Raw genomic sequence first — 15,729 nt, forward strand, 5'->3', positions numbered from 1 at the left:
AGTGGAACTGAAGAGTCGCATATTGGGGGGAAGGAACGATCTCCTCAGTCTGTTGCTGAAGCTGCTCCTCTGTCTGGAGATGATCCTGTTCAGTGTATGCAGTGGATTTTCCATGACTGACAGTAGCCTGCTCAGCGCCCGTCGCTCTGCCACACATGTCAAACTGTCCAGCTCCGTGCCTACAATACAGACTGCCTTCCTCACCAGTTTGTCCAGGCGTGAGGCGTCCTTCTTCAAACAAACAAACAGACAAACGTCTGATAGAACATCTGCGGCATCTTATTGCAGATGTTGAAGTACTATAACTATAAATAGATGAATCTTTAGTTCCTGCATTATGACTGACAGATCATTTTGTATCTGTATTAAAGTTTTCAATCAATTAGTATACCTTGGTAGCTGAACACAATAGTATACAATAAGTCAGATTGTACATCAGAGAGCAGGACTAAAAGCCTTAGCATTATTTCTATCTCTAAACCTTTAAAAGTGAACACTGTCCAGAATGTTGTTCATTCCTGTTGAAAATGTCTGAAGCCATTTGTCTTTGTATTTTCCCTTGTTATTATGGGTAGAATTATTGCTATTAATGTTATGTTATAAATAAATGCAGCATTTTCACTCAACTACTCCCTGTCAGGCACCAGTAATAAGATTTTACCACCTTCATGTATTGTAGCTCCAGACTCAAACTCAGACTGTTAAATTTATCTCTCAAGTTCTTACTAGACATTAAGTTCATATCAGTTAAATGCACTTATGAGCCCAGCACACTCAGTATAGCATGATTATTAATATATAAATATATAAACATGTTGCATGAGATAAATATTGCAGAGCATGTCAAATTACATGACTCAATGTTGACTTTCCAACAGATTTTCGTATTTCCAAAATGGAGTTGGTGTCCATGTGAAGGTCTACAGGTAGAGCGAGATCACTCTTAATCTCGGCCATCTTTTTCTTTTTCTGTTTTATTGTGGTACATAAAATGTAATACATCACGCAGATGAGCCTGTCTTCTGTTTGCTCCTTATTCCTTGTCTCAGCATTCTATACATTGTATGTCCAGATGAGCGCTCACTGCTTATCAGCTCTCATGAGCACTACGCACGTTCAATCAAACTTGTTTGGTTTGTCTGGGCAAGTCGTGGACGGGTTTGACTGACTTACTGAATGTATCACACTAGATGACTGGACGACTGCCTCTTACTTGCTAAGATCTGCAAATTAAAGATCACTAGGAAAGCTATGTAAAGTGACAGGGCCTAAACAGAAAAAAATGATCATTTTTATAAAGCAGAGTGTAGCCATCCATCTGTTCATTTTGCAAGTTCACATTTTTAACTTCAGGGCCACAAAAATGTAGGATATTTAGAAGCCTGCTTATTTAAATGTCATTTCTCATCTGTTTAAACTTCTTAAAAAATGCACATCCAGTAGCAATATGTGAAGGTCAGCCTAGTTTCAAAGAATGAGCTCCTGTCCTTTCAATTAAAACCCACCACTTTTTTTTTTTATTATCCACCTATAAATTTTATTATATGGTCAAGGGACCACCAAACCTCTAGTAAATGAGTTTCCTTCCTCTTCTGAGGGCTGTGTGAGGCTATGGAGCTGACTCCCTTTATTGTTGTTGGAAAGCTGATGGGCATTGTTGTCATGATCATTATTGTGAGGTTACTTCTGGTTTGAGATTTCATTTGTAAACACAGGACATCCGTACTAGCTAGCAGTTCCGCTGCGTACAGGGCCATGCACGAGGAATTGATACAAAGGTCTTCAAGTGAGCTCTTGTTGTGACATTTTCTTGTTCTATTCTTTCTATTTATAAGCACCGGTTTTAGCTGCAGGAAATAAAAGCACATATTGAAAAGTGTATAGTAACACTAAAATGTGTTTTATTTCTCCCGTAGAGTATTAATTATCCACTATTGTATGGCACATCAATTTCAGTTTTACTATTCCAAAAACCACCTGCTCAGCTCTGACTTACAGCTCATGGGTGGTCCGTGTGGAGTCTCTGTGTTCGAACTCCTTCGTGTTGCATGGGTTTTCCTGTCACATCCCAAACTCATGTTTCTTAAGTCACTTGGCTACACTAATCTGGTTCAGTATGAGTGAGTATGAGTGTGCACATGAGTGTACCCTGTGATCGCCTGCTTCCCATCTGGGGTTGATTCCTGCTTTGTGCTAATGCTGCTGGAATGGATAATGGCGCCCCCAAAACCTTAAAATAGGTTGGTGACTGTACAGTAGGACGTGTAAGGCACGGGTAGAAAGCTATTGGAAGAGCATTAGATAGAGAATGGGAAAAGGTTTTCTTCTTTTTATTTGGGATCTCCAGAAGAGAAGTCAGACAGGCAAGATCAGATATAATAAATCAAGCGCTAAGTCGTTAAACAAACAGATTTGGTTTTGTTGTGGGTCTTGCCCTGGAGTTTGGTTTTTCTATCATTTGCATTTTGCCATTGTTATTTTTCCACAGCAATTCCAATTTTGTTTATATTTTGCTAGTTGTTCTATTTTTGTTGTTCATTTTGATGTTAGCTTAAATAGTTTTTTCTGTCTTTTATGTTAATGATGTTATTAAGTGTTTTCAATGGCAAGCCCCTAATTGGATTTCAGCTGCTTTAATCAGAGTCATGGCAGCACTTGGGAATTATTTAAGGTTACCTGCAGTCACTGCTTCGATGCAGTGGTATTAACTTTAGTTTATGTTCGTTGCTGCGGTGGGCTGGTGCCCTGCCCGGGGTTTGTTTCCTACCTTGTGCCCTGTGTTGGCTGGGATTGGCTCCAGCAGACCCCCGTGACCCTGTAGTTAGGATATAGTGGGCTGGATAAAGGATGGGTGGATAGATGGGTTATGTTAGTTGACTTTCTTGAGATTTGTGTCTGATCTGGCCCGGTCAGGCCTGGTTGGGCCTGGAGTCTTCTAATCTTCAGGTTTATTCTTTTGGATTTTTTAGGCTTTTCACTGTCTTCAGGTTTTAGCTTTTGGTTTGTGCATTTTGTGGCTTTGTAATAAGTGCTGTTTCCATTATTTCCATAATTTAAAGGCGAGAGCTGTGGATCCTTCTAGTCTGAAGCTGATAATATTTTATTAAAAGTCTTTTCACAGTTTCAAAAGAAAATACAACTTTTTACATTTGCAAATTGAATTGCTTAGCATTTCCTGACCTCTGTCACCTGGCCCTCAAACCAATGCGTAGTACAAGTTTTTAAACAGATGTTGCCTTACCTCTCTGCATCTGTCTAGGCATCCCACACTAATAGATCTGATGTAGGAACTGCTTCAAATGAAGTGCCGTTGTGGTTCTGATGGGCTTCATGATGGGCAGTCACTGTGTTTTGGAGATGTGGTTGAGAAGTGCGTTTATGATGTGTGGAGCCGACCCGGACACAGACAGGCGGACATGTTGTAAATCACCACCACACGTTTATTTACACAATTATTTACAGATTTCACAGGTCACACAGACCCCAGTCACGTGCACAAAACCCCAAACAAAGTCCTAGCCACAAATGCCTTTCTTCGGGCCGCCTCCACACCTCCTCTGTGCTTCGTCCTTCCTCCTCCCGACTCCAGCCTAGAATGAAGGGAGACGGCCCCTTTTATACAGGACCCGGATGAGCCCCAGGTGTTCCCGGCATTCCTCCTCTAGCCACGCCCCAGTGTGGCGGAATTGCCGGATGTCCTCCCGGCAGCTCTCCGGGCGCCGTCCTAAGTCTTCCCCCCAGCACTTCCTGGTGTGGCGGAAGTGCTGGGGTAACAGGTCCCCAAGGCATTGGGGTGCCTCCTGGCGGTGACCACGGGCCCCTACAGGGTGGAGCTTCCATGCCTTGTGCCCGTGGCCCCCAGAGCAATCAGGAAGGCGACCCCCACACGTGATCCAGGGTGGGCGCAGACCCACATCCGGTCCCTCATGGCGTCCCGGCCGGGTCATGGCTCCTGGCATCCCTGACAGATGATACAATCTTTCAGGCGTACTTTGCTAAGATGTTAAGTGCTACACATTACAAAGATATTTATATTTTGTATAAAAGCAGTTGACTTTCATTTCAGGTTGGTGATTCTTTTTATGAGCTTAAAATCCTCTTCAGACATGAGTGCAACTTTTCTTCTGGCCTGATACTTTTATTGACAATCTGTGACAAAGAAGCAGACGTAAAGTTGGGAACAGACAACACCATCTCATCACTGTAATACGCTGTACAGAGAGTGGGCAAGACTTTCAAAGCTGACTGTGTGCATATGTTATTGAATATTTAGGGAGCTTTTATAACTTCTAGAATGAAAATGTGCTATTTGTTAATATTATTCCTGGAAATATGTGCATGTATATCCTGTCAACTCCTTATAAAAAAAAAAACTCTGCATATCTGTGAGTTTGGATAATGCAAAAAGAAACGAGGCATTTTATCTTGTCTTTGAATTATTTATTTAATTACAGTGGAACCGATTTGGTCGTGATCCGAACTAATTTCCCCCATAGGATTGTATGTAAATACAATTAATCCGTTCCAGACCGTACAAACTGTATGTAAATATATTTTTTAAAAGATTTTTAAGCACAAAAATGGTTCATTATACCATAGAAGGCACAGTGTAATAGTAAACTAAATGTAAAAACATTGAATAACACTGAGAAAACTAACATTGCAAGAGTTCCCACTACAGCCTTACGAACCGCTCGCTGTAAACACTTTTTTTTTATGAGTTTTAAACACAGGGAAAAAAAATGAAAATTTGAAAAATCCTTAATTTATACAAAAACAAACCATAAACAACCAAGAAAACTAACCTTGCAGCAAATCGCCATGAATCTTCCTGGCTTTCTCGTATAACATCACCTTGCTTACGCCATCCCCTGCAAGTTGCTTCTCGTTCAACCACACTAGCTACAGTTTTTCCACCTCTTCCAGCACTTAAGGCCTCTACCTAGTTAACTCTGTAACTCCTTTTGCAACATCAGCTGCTTTAATGACCTCTTTCTGCTTTAGAATAGTCGAAATCGTAGATTTTGACTTCTTGTACTCGGTGGCAAGATCAGTAACATGAACGCCACGCTCATACTTTTCAATAATTTCTTTATTTAATTCGATTTCAATTTTCTTTGAACCTTTCTTCTCACCAACACTACCACTCTTCACTTGCTTAGAGGCCATGGTTAATCGCAAAATTAATGCAAAAGCACACGAAATAGAGCACAAAGAGTTCACAGCGAATGCATGCACATGTACAGGGAGAGACTGAACACGTGCGAAAATCATCGGCGTATACGAACCGGAAGGGAAACTGGCTTGTTCGTCACCCGAGTGTGTGGTCGTGAACAGATACAAAAGTTTGGCAAACGTTTTGGTCGTAACCCGATTTGTACGTGTTCCGAGACGTTCGTGACCCGAGGTTCCACTGTACTTTGTTTTGATGTGTATTATATTATTGTTTGTTTTATAAAGACTCTTCTGATTGTACTTCTCATAAAATAAAGCCTCAGGGCTTGAATGTTGGGGCTAAAGGAAGATAAACTTCTAAAACCTACAATATATTAAGAACTATGCATATTTTGAAAGAAGATTACAATACTAATATGGAATAAGAGAATTCATAACATGTCAATTATTTAGGCAACAGAGATTCTGTTATATGCAGTTCCCCAAAACAGAAGTGATGCCAAGACACATAGACTTAGTGAGGGGATGTGGTAAGGGTTCTTACTGAAGTGATTCTGTAAAGTAGATATTACGGGGGTTTCTTCCAAAAATATTCCTTTAGATTGATCATGAAGTAAAAGTACATTAAAATGAGAATGCATGCAAGTTAACATAAAGATACTCATTTTCTCTGTATAGTGCTGCTGCAGACCAAAAACCAGGAGTCCCCACTTCATTTCTAATCAGTGTCTATCTTCTCTGGTGCAATACTATATGTCAAACAGTTCTCGAGGGTGCACAGTAATTCTTAATTCACGCAAACCTGAATATTCAAATTTTCAGTTCACTCTACGATTGAAATGTCAGAAAAGCAGATACCAATTCTGTGCATCAAGCTGTGATCAGGAACCTTCTATAGAAGAAACTGCAAGTGACACTTGTAGTTTTGATTGAGCCAACTCTTCTTGGATTTCTCTGACACACCCCTGGAGATATGAGGTAATGGAGCATACACATTACTTAATGCAGATGTAATGCAGTCTCGCCCTTCTTCTATCAACAAAGAAATATAAGGAAAGTGATTCAATTACAGCAGTTTGTGAAATATTTCAATCATTTTAACTTGGTGCTTGTTTTAAATACAATATAACAAGCATTAAATGTTCTCTATAAGAAATGTGCATTTAAATCAAGAAACGTTATATTTTTACTTTTAGTTACAACGTAATTAATAGTGTGGTATGCTGTAGCTGACTCAATATAATGTGAAAGCCACTGCACGCTGAGAGATGGCGCGTCTGTCGAGTAGCACTGCTACAGTGTAACCTGACTGTGAACTGGCCTATGTCAGGAAAGACTCCGAGTCCAGGTTATTTAGCTAAGCTAACTAATACAGATGGCCATTTTCACTTCTGACACCTAACTAAAATTACTTAACACTTAATGTATGTTGCATAACATATTCAGTATTATTTGCTATTAATCAGATGACAGAGGCCACTGTTCCTTTATGCAGCCTCCAGAATTTCCTCCTGTGTGTGAACACTTTTGACCCAAGAAAGTGATGAGACATTCTTATAAGCAAAAAAGAGCAAACAGATCCTGACCCCCTCTGTTTCTTATCGTGTAATGTGTGAAGGTGGCCACCATGAGTTGATTGCACCCCTGAGCCCTGACTGGCTCATTCTGCTTGCACCTGCCCATGCCAAGGACCACCTGTTGAGCTCTGTCGGTGACAGCAACATCTAAAGTATATAAAACGGATAACTAAACATATAACTCACAAATATGTGAATGTTTTTACCATCTTTAATAGTCTTTTTGCATTAAATTAATATTTTAGTGCTTTACGAGAGCTTCTGTTCAGATCAAGTGCTGAACTATCTAAAGAGTGCTTCACAAAACGATCTGGAACTTATTACTTTGTATAAGTTAGATTTTTTTATAACAAATCTGATAGTTAAACTGAAAGGAGAGGCCTAAAAACGTTTTAAATACATTATAAGAGAACACATCAGTGTCCAGCCAGTCTAGCCAGAGTTTTCATAACCTAAGATATGCTGATGACACTGTGTTGATGGCAGAAATGGAAGGAAAATTGCAGATTTTAAATGATGGTAATGAAGTGAAGATGAAGAAACGAGGCAGTGCCAAAGATCAAAATCAGGACTGATGAAGAAGACACAGAGCAAGTAAAAACATTTGCAAAACTGAGTCATACAATAATATAAGATAAAAGGTGCAATTTAGAAATTAACAAAAGAACTGAGATGTCCATCACTGCATTTAACAGCATGCAAATGATTCTCACAGAAAAGTCCATTAGTTTAAAAACAAGAAAAAAGAATCATTAAATGTCACATATACTCAACTTTATTATATGGCCGTTAACCTGGGCGTTCACGCAAGCAAGCAGGAACAAGACAGAAGCATTTGAAGCGCGGGTGTGTAGTATGCTGATGAAGATACCTTGGACAGTGAAAATAAGTCACAAGGAAGGTGAAATCTGGTAAATGCAGATGTAGCACCCATGATCAAGAAAACAAAGTTTCATATTTTGGTCAACTTGTAAGGCTGGACATGGAGAGGTTGCTACCTGAAGGACACCTAGAAGGTAAATGAAGTACAGGAAGATAAAGACTTAAATGGCTGGTGAACTTCTAAGGAGTTGACTGGTATCAAAAAATGTGAAGTACTCGAGAAGGAAAGGTCAACAGTGAAGAACCGTGACAGCAACTTCTGTATGGAAAATGGCAGTGAATGATGATGATGATGATGATGTGATCTATTTACATTTATTTTTTAGGTGACACTTTTATCCAAAGCGACTTACAACATTTATGACACAATTGGTTGCATTTCTTTTCTTGAAGTACTGGTTGCTCAAGTGACTTGCTTAGGGTCACACACTGTCAGTGGCAGGATTTGAACCCACAATCTCAGGGTTTGAAATGTTTTAAACACATTTAGTTTTGTATAAGTTCATACCTTAAATTCATTTAAACCTTGGTTCTGTAAGTGGAGGTGAATGAAAAAATAAATAAATGTTCTTCACCAAAATCCTCCCTTGCAAAAAAAATGATGTACTTTATAGACGTGGGTGTGATGGATCAATTTCTGAAACTGGAACTTCTCTACCACAAAACATCTCCGTCAAGTATGGGATTCAGTGTAAAACGGCATTTTGAAAAAAATGATTATGTTTGTTTTATGGCATAAGTATTTTCATTACTAAGAATATTATTTGAAGTATATTTTGAGCTGAAAAATGGTAGTCTTCCTCATTCTTAACTTTACTTGAGGTGGAAGCAACTCAGAATTAAGCATTTGCTACACATTTTTTGCTCTCAATCAGTATTGTTTTTCTCCTGTTATTCCTGTAGTATATCCAGGAATTCATATTCAGAAGGTTAGAAAAATGCTTTTCCATTATCCACAAGAGGGAATGTTGTTGTTTCCATGATTTGTTGCAGGAATACAGTATGTAAGGTCGAGGTATCCATGCATTGTCTTGGCCAGGTAACAGGTAGCAATCAATAAAAGAATGAAACTCTTCCTTTATTTAAAAAAGGGTCTGCCACAATTTTCTTGGGAACGCAAAGGCGGAAAACTGCAAGAACCTAGTTAAGGAGCTTCTCAATTCCAGCGTAGCACTTTGGTAGAACTTGCCTTTAAAATTTCATTTCCAACACTTCCATTTGAATTTTTCCCCAAGAACATGGGGGTGGTCTCTGATGAACAGGGGGAGAAGTTCTACCAGGATGTCACTCGGATGTTATATTGGGAAGTGCAGTGAGTTTATGTTAGCAGATATCTGTTGGTCATTGCACCGTGTAACACCTTCAGAGGATTGTAAGAGGAAAACTACCAAGTGACTTTTTGTAAGTAATAATTTATTTAAAACAATTATATGGGTAATCTTTTGAAACCTAAATAATTAATGTAAAAAATATATCTTTTTTTCTCTGAAAAAGAGCTAAACTTTTACCATTTTCACTTGTATGTGTGTTCATCATGAAGTACTTGTTTTAATAAAAAAAAAAAAAGTGAAAGGATTGAGGGCTTCAAATCCTCCCCAATACACTTTGCAGTTTATCTAACAAATGCAAAATATGAGCTGAATGAACACAGTAGAATTATAACTTGTAAGAATGCTGGGGGTCGCTGTCGCCCCGTTAAACCCAACAGACAGACGATGACTCAGGGTAAAAGCACCAAGAAGTGTTCTTTTTATTCTTTACTTCTTGAAATAGTGCCCAAAAGCACCTCCGCCATCATACACAGGCAAAACACCAATAATCAGGACAAATCTCTCCTCTACTCCTCCCAGCTCCAGCTCGCCTGCTGGGTCTCCACCAGTCCTTTATATATTCCTTGACCCAGAAGTGCTAACAAGTCACATGGACGGAAGGACAGAAGCAGATAGACAATTGTATTTTTCTTCTGCCCAGAAGTACTTCTGTGGTTCCGTCCCTATGACTTGGTAGTACTTCCGGGCTATACGGAAAGTAAAGATTCTCAAACCTCCCTGCAGCATCTCCTGGCGGCACCCACAGTACCCAGCAGGGCTGTGAAGCCGAACTCCAAATCTGATGGTGCCCTGTGGGAATCTGGGGTACCGCTATGCTACAGGGACATCTCCATCTGCCGTTCTGGGGGAGGCAGTGTCCTTCAGTAGCTGCTTTCTCCTCTTTGGGCATCCTGGCCGGGTTGAGCAGCCAGCCTTCCGCCACAATCTGATACAAGGTGATGAGTATCTAAATAAGTGACAGGCTTAATAAAGCAAAATAATTGTTTTCTAATTAATAAATTGGAACAGAATCCTGTATTTATTATATGCTTCCAGGACTGGCATTTTCATTTTCCAACACTGAACTAAGGAATTTTAGATATTTATTTCATATACTGATCCATTTGTTTTTTAAGTAAATATTGTTCAACAATTTTATTACATTTGAAAATATCTTGATTTGATTAGTCACAATTTCAATAAATGTGTGTAAACGTTTGGTATCAGACCTCAAACATTAGGAGCTGTAAATGAAATTATATACAAACACTCGGGGGAACAGAAGAAATGTTTTCAGGCTGTTCAAGGAAAGACAATGATTTGCAATATTACAATTTTATCGTGAAAGGGACAAAATGCGGTTTTGTAAAATGTGCCAGCAATATTCATATTCACTTACATTTGCATTCTGCAGTGGGCTGGCACCCTGCCCGGGATTTGTTCCTGCCTTGTGCCCTGTGTTGGCAGGGATTGGCTTCAGCAGACCCAGTGACCCTGTGTTAGGATATAGCAGGTTGGACAATGACTGACTGACTGACTTACATTTGCTGTTTTGTAATTGACACGTGATGCCATGCTTGAAAATGACAAAATCATTGAAGTCTGCTTACTTGGAGACTTTAACTAACTGTAGCCTTGCCACAGCATTCAAACAAGACTGAATATTACTGGTGGAATGTCTAACAGTATAATAGTGTGCTGTCACAAAATTGGATGAATCTCAAACACTGCTGATGTGCCTACATAGTCCAGAGATCTTTATGAGTTTCATTGTAACCAACGTCCAGGGCAGGGCTTTAGTCAAGACAGCGTGCCAGTTCTCACGGCAAGTCCTCTTTATTTCTGTCTGATTTAGCTGTCAAAGCCAAGTGTAACAATGAGTGATGCCAGCCTTTCAAGTGCTTCCCATTACTATCCGGTTCTAAGTAACAAGTTTCTCTAGTAACCTCCCTTGATTGCCGATTTTCTCTGCCTGAGACGCTGTCTCGGTCTCCTTCTTATATAGAGCCATTTTCCTTATAATTGGAGGCGGCTATTCCAGTTGCCATGATGAGATATGTGTTTTTCAACTTTCATTGTCCTACTTGCACACTGCTGCGTCTGCTTATTCCCTTGAATTGGATTACAAGTGCATTCTTACACAGGCAAGAAAATGGAGAATAAACTGAAGTGAAGCCAGCTTACAGTGGAGAGCTGTTTTATTTAGGCTGCCTTCTTGAAACAATTTGTTATGAGCATTTACATGTTGCTGTTTTAGGAAAACAGTTTCCCCATTATTCTTTATAAAATATATTTGATATGTCTTTATAATTTTTCCTCCTGGAGATGTTCTGTCAATTCCAAATGGTGGTAAGTGCTAAGTGAAACTGGAACCTGTTGCAGGAGCAGACGCAACTACAATTGCTTTTACAGACGTTCAATTTGGCACCGAGCTTGCCACCTTTGCTATTTAGCCTGTTTCTCCTCTCTTTTCCCTACAGATTACAGGCTGACAGGGTTTTCTCGCAGCTTACACAAACCTGCTTTTGTAGCAGGAAATGGTACCTTCCTATTATATTTAAATGCACCACCCCTTACACTCAAACAGTGGCGCATTCCAGCGCTTGCCGGATCGTACTGTCTATGTAGGAGAGAGAGAAGTCTTTTATTTTAATACTGTCGTTTAAGGCACAGATTTACTTTTTAGGTACTGAGCAGAATTAACTATTGTTGCCAGTTTGCCCTGGCTTTCTGAGCACTTGGATTCCCTGAATTTGCAAATGCACAGATTGGCAGATTAGACATTCAACAGAGTTCATGCAGGCAGAGCCCTGAGAGGTAAGGTTTCTTTAGGTATTTTTGTTTTGGCATAATAGACTTTAGAAATAAGAAGCAGTATTCTGTAATTAGTCATAAGGTGTGATGAATTGTATTTCAGACATATATTGCAGGAAGCATTGCTAAATTATAAGTGCACGCCAGACTGACAAAATGCACTCCAAGCAAACCTCCTTCTCCAGCAGAGAGCTTTGCATGCACAGTCATGAACAAATCTTTATCACGTTTTAGGCAATACAGAAACACAATAGTGGAACCTATGTCATGTCTTCATCTCAGGCAGCTTTTTGCACTACCAGTTTTATTCTCTTCTTCAAGACCGATTTTTCAAACGTTCTTTATGTGCTTCTTCAGTAAGGACTGTCACTTACATGGTTGTGCTTCTCAAATTGTTCACTGAATGCTTTAGACACACACCTCAGTCCCGTGGTAGGGTGGGTACACTGTTTTAATGAAGGATCTCTACCTCAATACTGATTTCTCATACTGGAAAAATTGGTTCTGCACACACATTGGTTACTTTGAGGAATTAGAGATGGAGAAATATCATGCTCAAGCTACCAAGTGCAGCATTTTTCTTCATGTTTAAGATGCTTGTTACATGATTTAGAAAGGATTGATATTTAGAGAAGAATGTAATTTAAAATGAATATGTTTAAGAGTATTTTGAGTATACAGTTTAAGCAGGCTCCTTATATACTTATTAACATATTGACACACGCTATGCAATATCTATCTTCTACCTACCTGTAACTAGTAAATATGCAGTATATGTACTGTGTATGCATGTATTCTCAAACCCACTTTCATTGTTGCAGGGGCAAGCAAGGCTAACTCCAGGCAAGGTGGCAGCTCATTGTGAGACCCACATACAAAACGCCAGGTTAGCATCACCAGTTCGCCTAATGTGCATATATCTGGGGAACCAACAAATTCTATAGTATTCTACATTTCAGACACAGGGTTTGAGTCCCAGATCATGGAAATAAAAGACAGCATCCATGACCGCTGTGCCACTATTCTGCATGCACACACACACACACACACATACACATTAATATATATATATATGTGTGTGTATGTGTGTGTCTGCAGTATATATATTGGTATACTAATTAGCATTTTGTATCAAATAAGATAACACATTTTGTTCCTTTCGTTTTGTCCCTCTTCCTCTTTTAAGGTTTCTATGGATGTAGCAGTTTCATTTTTAGAAAGAAAGACTTATGGATGATTCAGGCACTTAAAAGCAGTTTGACAATAATAACATAGTGACATCTTAGGGAGTCAAGGCTTGTTGTTAAAAACAGTGTCTGTTAAAGCATATTGAGGCATTCTTTGTGTGATTTTGGACTATAAAAGAAATAAAATGTTGTTGTTGATGCTCAATTTGAAATATTAAATGGTTGCTGCTAACTGATTAAATCAGTGCAGTGTACTGCTCAACTTCTTTATCCTTAGGGTTTGCAGACAAGAAACACATTATACAGCATACAATGCATGCCCAGCAGTATACATGGGACAAACATCTAAAACACTCACAACAAGTATATAGGAACATCGTCATACTATCAGAAAGAAGAACCCATGTTCTCCAATTTATGCACATGCAAGTTCCACTGGACACACATTTAACTGGGACACTATGAAAGTAAAATTCAGGTCCAATAGCTCCCTAATGAAAATGCTGTTAACAGACACTTGGGCTTGAACCCAGCATATGTACATCGCTTAAAAAGAAGAACATCCAAATAATAAACAAAAGACTTTATGACCAACACTTTCCAAACCTCACCTTATCAATCCACTCATTTGCTATATATTACAAGTCCTTGGAGTCCTAATCATTTTCCTCTGATGATGACACCTGGTAGGTTGAAAGCTTAGGAATAAAGACACAATTTTAAGATATGTGACTATATATAAAAGTATATATATATATAAAATTATATACAATATAATTATATACCATACCATTTTCCCAACCCCCTGAATCCTAACACAGGGTTGCGGGAGCCAATCCCAGCCAGCACTGGGCACAAGGCAGGAATAAACCTCGGGCAGGGCGCCAGCCCACTACATGGCACACACTAGGGACAATTTAGGATCGCCAATGCACCTAACCTTCATGTCTTTGGACTGTGGGAGGAAACCCACGCAGACACGGGGAGAACATGCAAGCTTCACGCAGGGAGGACCTGGGAAGCGAACCCTGGTCTCCTAACTGTGAGGCAGCAGCGCTACCCACTGCGCCACCGTGCCGCCCTAATAATATATAATAGATATAATCAATAAAGAAGTGTATCATATCAATAATCAAAGCTTGTACATATATACAGTATGTTTTTTTTCCATATATTCTTTTACTGGCAGCATGGTTGTGCAGTTTTTAGTGCTGCTGTCTCATGAAGTCAGTGTTGTGTTGTGGGTATGAATCCCTGGTAATGTATGTGTTGAGTTTGCACATTCTCCTATTTTGGCATATGTTTTGCACTGTTTATTACCTTAACTAGGGACTCTAAACTGGGCCCAATATGATTGTGTATGTGTGCTTGAATGGACTGGCGCCCTGTCCAGGATTGTTTTCCTGTTTTGTGCCCTGTGCCAATATCCTTTCATCTAGTTATTTTACTTAAAGTGCAAGTATGACTTGGATTTAAATGGTATTGGTTACATATGGAAAATAGGTTCTAACGTTGAACATAAAAGCGCACAACTGTATGTTTAAAATATCCAGATGATGAGTTTCTCCGATCCCTTTTGGGTGCCCCCCATTCCACACTATGAAATTCTGATTGCAACTGAATGTTTGACTTAACAAATCAGAGACATGCAAATCACATGGGACCATTTTTAACTGTAATCACCTTACGTCATTGCTACAGCAGATGGTCTCTTTGGCTACCACTTGAAAACTGTGAGGTCTCGCTGTTGGAATCTTGTTTGGTCCTATGGGTTGTACTTTAATTCAAAGAAAAAGCTATTTATTTAATTTTATTTTCTGTAATCTATAAACTTGGAATGTGGACCCAAAGAATTGCATCTTAAGGTGCAATAAATTTTACTGGCACAGAGAGCTTTTAATGAAATCCTGAACAGTATAACCTAAACTTTTATGATTTGTAAGTCAATCATTTTAAAATCAACGAAAAATGTTCATTTGTCTTCTAAATTGCAACTGAATAGGGTGAAGGCACTCTTCTAGTCTCGTTCCTAATGTAATAAAGCAGCCTGGAAAATGTAGTTTTCAAAAGTCAGAATCAGAAATGCAAAACAGTTACTATTAAAGGGGAAGTTTATTCTTTTTGAAATATTGGCTTGTTATAATACTTTCCATGGTCTATTTTCCTGCCCAAAACATGTTGCTTCAGTTTTTAATAATTTATATATGTTTAGGTATGTTGTTCCCTCAATTCAAATATGTGATGCGTTCTATCGTATACTGCATGAAAAAATCAGCTACCCTGTGAATATTGTATCGAATACTAGCATTCTAAATAATAAAAAATGTCAATGGTTAAGAAAAAAAAAATCAAAGCCCTGTTTTTTGTCAACATGTCTTCCTTAGCCAAATTTTTCAGTATAGGATTAAAGCAGACTAGCCAACCCGCGGTGTACCAAACGCCGCATAATCAGGCCGGTTTTTTTAATAATTTTTAAGCACAGGGAGAAAATTTAACATTTGCAAAATCGGTAATGTAACAAATCAGCAAGAAAAGCAACATTGTAACAATGCACGGAACGAACCAACACACAATCGTCTGTGCGGCGTAGCGAGGTGGGAGAGGGGGTGTGTACAAAGTGCAGGAGCATCTAAGAAGACGCATGTTTGTCGCGGATGCGAATTGCTGTATGTAGCGTGTACAACACTTTGCTATGCTGCACGCAGTCGTTTTTAAAGACTGCTCACTTCATTGTGTTTTAACCTCAGTTGTAAAGGAATGTTTTAATGATCCCATGGGATACCC

At 39.1% G+C, this 15,729-nt stretch overlaps 1 protein-coding gene across 29 annotated transcripts in view; it reads left to right on the top strand.

Moving 5' to 3' along the window:
- The window catches only part of ablim1b (actin binding LIM protein 1b), a 513,083-nt gene that overhangs the window by 360,238 nt on the left and 137,116 nt on the right, over positions 1 to 15,729 (top strand). The window contains exon 1 of one of the 29 annotated variants that reach the window (XM_039775871.1): positions 11,552 to 11,761. The exons of the other annotated variants lie outside the window; for them this stretch is intronic. The gene's annotated coding sequence lies outside the window, so the exon portion shown is untranslated. Of the gene's footprint in view, positions 1 to 11,551; positions 11,762 to 15,729 lie in introns of those variants that run through there. 29 annotated transcript variants of the gene reach the window in all.

This window comes from Polypterus senegalus, chromosome 1, assembly GCF_016835505.1.
Source record: "Polypterus senegalus isolate Bchr_013 chromosome 1, ASM1683550v1, whole genome shotgun sequence".
In the NCBI taxonomy this organism is placed as follows: domain Eukaryota; kingdom Metazoa; phylum Chordata; class Cladistia; order Polypteriformes; family Polypteridae; genus Polypterus; species Polypterus senegalus.